Genomic DNA, 6,000 nt, shown 5'->3' on the forward strand with positions numbered 1-6,000 from the left:
AGTTGGCCGGCAGAGGGCGACAAGCCGCCTCTCTTCCCAGAGTGGGACCCGTGTGTTCTGGCCACAGGCTTGGTCCAGGGCACAGCTGACAGGCATTAGGTCTCCTCAGGGCAGGCCAGTGCTTTGGCTTCGGGAAAATGCAGGATTCTGTCCTCTGGGAAGGCAGCTAAGTTTCCTCAGGACCTGCTGGGAGGCGCCTCCCTGGGAGGCAAACTTGAGGAAACTGTGGGGGGATGCTGCTGGCTGGGGCCTGCCGGCAGAAGGGAGGAAGTCCAAATGCCCACAACCAGCACGGGAAAGCTAGAGGAGAAAATTCTGACTTTGAGTTAGCTTTGTGTGTGGTGTGTAAGGAGGTGTGTTTTGGGTTTTTTTTTGGGGGGGGGGGCGGTTTATGATGTTTCACTTTCTGGGTTTCATCTTAGAGTGATGGTACTTTAACAGAGCAGGTCTCTCCAGCTTGCTGTTAAAGGAATTGGACCACATGTCTGTTGCTTCCTCGAGTGTCTTGATGCCTCTTTTTCGACCCGTGAGTATATTGCTGGAATATCCTTTCAATTCCAATCATCTTTAAAAGGTACATCTTCATGCCAATATCATGGTGTTTTATTCTTGTGGGTGTGGGATGCACATTTGAAATTTCAAGGTGTCAGCCTTCAAATGTGACTTTTTTTTCCATTTGCTTTAGAGGAGTGGACTGTGTTGTAGTTTCATATTGTGGGGTGTGATTTTCTGCTTTCCTTCAGTGTATGTATTCTCATCACATCCCCCTGACTGATGGACCTCCTCAATTTCTTAAGGTTTAGAGTAGGAGTATAGCCTCCATGCAAAAGAGCCCTCTTGTTTTTCTTTGGACACTGATTGGGAATACAACTGTGTGAATGCTTGCTGGCCTGATGGCTGGTCTGCAGGGGTGAGACTTGTTTGGCTTTGAAAAGGCTGCCTGTGGTTGACTTGAGGACACTTTACAGGTGTCCCAGCCTTGAGAAAATAGAGTTCCTGCTACCGCTCATGCTCCAGTAATCCGAATTGACCTTTCCCGAGGAGAGAGGCACTTCTAAGTGGTGTGTAATGCTGTCTTCTTTATGTAATTTGCCATTCCCTTGGCTAATACCATGTGGATCATATTCCTGTCCACTTTCTCATTACCTTTTTATCTTTTGAGGAGAGGGCTCTCTTCAGATCAGTACTCATTTTGAATGTAGTTGTTTGCTTTCTGGTTCTTAGCCTAGTAAAAATTCCTCATCTGGTGTGATGGAGAATACATTTTTTCCCCACTTTGTGGCTTAGCTCTTGGTCTTTGGAAGGAGGTTTCACCATGCAGGACCTTTTGTGTGTCTAATAAATTATGTGTATGCTCCCAACCAGACCTCATGATCTACCTGACCCGTGGCTCTGTCGATTTTCCTCTGGGGCATCCTGTCCAATTTTTTCTTTGGTGATGTAGATTTTAAAATCACCTGGGGACAATCTGGATGCCTTTTGGGGTGAGCCCTGAAGTGTGTTCCTAGATAGGTTTTAGGCCGCGTGTTTGCTCATTGTCCTGAAGTTAGGGCTGTAGAAGTGCTGCGATGCTGGCTTCGACCCATTTGAATTTCCATAGTGTTTTGCTTTGAGCAGAACTGGCAGGAGAGACCTCGGCCTGCTCTGCAGTGGGAGCGGGCGCGGCCTGCATTCTCTCAGTTGACCCGCAGAGGGCGACAAGCCCCTTCTCTTCCCAGGGCATGACCTGTGTGTTCAGGCCACAGGCTTGGCCCGGGGCGCAGCTGACAGGCATTAGGTCTCCTCAGGGCAGGTCAGTCTTAGCTTTGGGAATATGCGGGGCTGTATCCATGTGGACGGTAACTAGTAACTAGATTTCCTCAGGACCTGCTGGGAGGGGCCCCTGGGAGAAAAACTTGAGGCTCCGTCCTCAGTAAGGCTCGGCTCTGCTCCTCACAGAGTCCGGCTCGCTTCTCACTGAAGTTCCCTTCTCCTCCTCCCTGAGGCTTGACTTTACTATTCTGAGGCCTGGCTCCAGAGCTCACTGAGGCCCAGGTCTGCTTCACACGAAGACACAGCTCTGCTCCCCACTAGGGCCTAACTCCAGTCTCCAGTGGGGCCCCGCACTGAGGCCTGGTTCCAGTCCACACTGTGGCCTGGCTCCGCACCACACTGGGGTCCAGATCTGATAATCAGTGAGGTCCAGCTCACTTCTCACTGATGTTCCATTCTCCACCTCTCTGAGGCCTAACTTTGCTACTCTGAGTCCCAGTTCCGGTACTCATAATTCCCAGCTCTGGTCCACACAGAGGCCTGGCTCCGGACCTCAGCACTGAGAGCTGGCTCTGCTCTTCAGTAAGGGCCGGTTCTGCTCCTCACTGAGGCCAGGCTCCGCTCCTCGCTGAGCTCCCCTCCTGCCTGAGTCCCGGCTCAGCTCAGCACTCCAGGTCCTCCCCGCACTGAGACCCGGCAAGGCTCTGCCCTTCACTGGGCCTGGCTGTGGTCCTCAGTCAGGCCTGGCTCCACTACGCAATCAGATGTGCCTCCCTTCCTCACTGAGGTTCAGCTGCCTCCTCAGTGAGTGAGGACCAGCTCCCCTCCTCAATGAGGTTCGACTCCCCTCCTCACTGAGACCCGGCTTTGCCTCACACTGGGGACCAGCTACTGTCCTCAGTGAGGCCAGACTCCCCACCTCACTGAGGTCCAGTTACCCTCCTCAGTGAGACCCGGCTCTGCTCCACACTGGGACATGGCTCCACTCCCCACTGAGGTTGACTCTCCTGAGGCCAGGTTGCAGTCCTCACTGAGGGCAGTCTGCGGTCCTACTGAGGCCCGGCTCTGCTCAGCACTGAGACCCAGCTCTCTCTTCAGTGAGTGAGGACTGGCTAAGCTAAGCACTGGGGCCTGGCTAAGGTCCACACAGGGGCCAGGATCACTTCTCAGCGTGGCTCAGCTCTGCTCCTCCCGGAGGTATGAACTTGCTCTGAGGCCTGGCTCTGGTCTGCACTGAGAACCAAATCCAGTCCTCAGTGGGCCTGGCTCCACTCTGCACTGAGGTCCAGCTCCCTTCTCAGTGAGCGAGACCCAGCTCTGCTCTCCCCTGGAACACGGCTCCAGTCCTCACTGAGTCCAGGCTCTGCTCCCCACCAAGGCCAGGCTCCATTCCTCACGGACATTAGGCTCTGGTCCTCAGTGAGACCAGGCTCCTCTCCACACTGAGGCCTGACTCCACTACTCAGTGAGGTCCAGCTGCCTCCTCAGTGAGGACCAGCTCCCCTCCGCACTGAGGCCTGGCTCTGCTCGTAGGTGAGGCTTGACTTTGACCCACAGTGAGGCCCAGCTCTCCTCTCCAGTGAAGCCTGGCTATGTTCTGCACTGTGGACCAGCTCTGCCCCGCTCGGCCTTGGCTGCAGTCCTCAGTGAGGTCTCTCTCCAGTCCTCTGAGACTCGACTCCGCTCCTCACTGAGGTATGCCTCCAGACCCGGCTTGCTTCTCACTGAGGTTCCGTTCTCCTCCTCCTTGAGGACTGACTTGTCTACTCTGAGACACGGCTCCTGTCCACAAGAGGCTCTGGGCACCACTCAGGCCAGGCTCAACTCTTCACAGATCCGGCTCCCTCCTCAGTAAGTGAGGACCAGCTCTGCTCCACACTGAGGCCTGGTTAAGGTCCTCACAGAGGCCAGGCTCTCTTCTCACTGTGGTTCAGCTCTGCTCCTCCTTGAGGCATGACTTCGCTTCTCTGAGGCCTGGCTCTGCTCTCCACTGAGAACCAACTCCAATCCACAATGAGGACTGGCTCTGGTCCCCACTGAGGCCCGTCTCCTGTCCTCATTGGGTCCCGGGTCTGGTCATCACTGAGGTTCTGCTCCAGTCCTCAGTGAGACCCGGCCACACTCTGCACTGGGCCGGCTGTGCTGTGCTTTGGGGCCCGGGTAGGGTCCTAACTGAGGCCAGGCTCTGCTCCCCCATGAAGTTCGGCTCCGGTCCTCAGTGAGACCCAGCTCCTCCCGCACTGAGGCCTGGCTCCGCTCAGCACTGCTGCACAGCTCCGCCCTGCACTGGGGCCTGGCTCTGTTCTCGGTGAGGCCACAGTGCTATCCTCAGTGAAGCACGGCTCCAGTCCACACTCAGGTATGCCTCCGGTCCTTAGTGAGCCCTGGTCCTCACAGAGATTCGGCTCTGCTACTAACTGAGCTTTGGTTCTAACTGAGCTTTGGTTCACCTCCATGAGGCCTGACTTTGCTACTCTGAGGCCAGGCTCACCTCCTCACTTGGGGCCAGGTCTGCTCCTCAGGAAGGCCCGGCTCTGCTCCGCACGGGGGCCTGGCTCCAGTCCTGAGTCCCTGCTCTGCACCCCACTGAGGTTTGGCTCCACTCCTCACTGAGGTTCAGCTCCAGCACTGAGTCCTGCTCTGGGCCTCACTGTGGTTCGGCTACCCTCCTCACTGAAGCCCGACTTTCCTTCACTGAGAGTGAAGGTTCACCTCCGCTCTTCACTGAGGCCCAGCTCTGGTCCTCCTTGAGGACGGAATTTGCTTCTCTGAGGCAAGACTCCTTTCTGCACTGAGGCCAGGCTACACTCCACATAGAGACTGGGCTCCGGTCCTCTCTGAGGTCAGCTCTGTTCCTCAGTGAGACCCAGCTTCTCTCTGACTGAGGACCGGCCCTACCCGCACTGGGGCCTGGCTGGGTTCTCACTGAGCCCAGCTCGCTTCTCACTGAGGTTCCATTCTCTCCCTCCCTGAGGACTGACTTGACTACTCTGAGGCCCAAGTCCGGACCTCACTGAGGCCAGGCTCCGCTCTGCACTGGGGAATGGCTACAACCTCAGTGAGGTCCGGCTTGCTTCTCACCGAGGTTCCATTCTCCTCCTGAGGCCTGACTTTGCTACTCTGTGTTCTGACTGTAAGGCAAGCACGGAGAAAAAGAGAGTGAGCCGGGCAGTCAGGCAGAGAAATATTTATTATAGGAAGAAAGAAAGTGACTGGCTTTAGAGAGAAACCAGTGCTCTCTTTTTACAGCCAACCCTTCTTATACCATATCGATGGGAAATTGTGCCCCGGAGGGAGGGGGCCTCAGTTTGTCTTTAAGCCTGCAGCTGGGGTCTTGTGGTCATGTAGTTGAGGGGGTCTCACGGCTGGGTGGTCATGTAGTCGAAGGGGTCTCATGGTCTCATAGTGGTGTAGTCTTGAGAAACTGGCACAGCAGGGAAAAACAGGATGCCCACAGGGCAATGTGGCTGCCATGACTTCATCCCTTGTTTGTCAGGTCACCACAGTGGGCCATATTTTAACTATAGCTATGAGCCCCTTGTGAGCCCTAACACCAGCTCCGCTCCTCAACAAGGCCCAGCTCTGCTCCTCACTGAGACCTGGCGCCAGTCTTCCCTGAGGCCCGGCTCCCGTCCTCACAGAGGCCAGGCTTGCTTCTCACTGCAGTTCAGCTCTGATCCTCCCTGAGACCTAACTTTGCTCCTCTGAGGCCCAGCTCTGGTCCTCCTTGATGCCAGACTTTGCTTCTCTGAGGCAAGGCTCCATTCTGCACTGAGGCCCGGCTACACTCCACACAGAGGCTGGGCCCCAGTCCTCAGTGAGACCCGCCTCCTCTCTGCCCTGCATTGGGGCCTGGCTATGGTCCTCAGTGAAGCCCAGCTCCGCTCCTCACTGAGGTTTGGCTCCGGTCCCCAGGAGGCCAGGTTTGGGTCCACACAGAGCCTGGCACACTTCTCACTGAGGTTCTGTTCTCCTCCTCCCTGAAGCCTGAATTTACTTCTCTGAGGCCTGGCTCCTCTAGGCACTGAAGACCCACTCTGCTCCCCACTGAGGCTCTTATCCGCTCCTCACTGGGACCCACCTCACTCAGCACTGAGGCCCTGGGCCTCACAGAGGGCAGGCTTACTTCTCACTGAGGTTCCGCTCTCCTCCTTGAGGCCTGAGTCTGCTTCTCTGAGGCAAGTCTCCGCTCCCCAGAGAGGCCCGGCTGTGCTTCCCTGAGGCCCTGCTCCACTCATCTGTATGGCC

Source organism: Dama dama, chromosome 4 (assembly GCF_033118175.1).
Source record: "Dama dama isolate Ldn47 chromosome 4, ASM3311817v1, whole genome shotgun sequence".
NCBI lineage: Eukaryota > Metazoa > Chordata > Mammalia > Artiodactyla > Cervidae > Dama > Dama dama.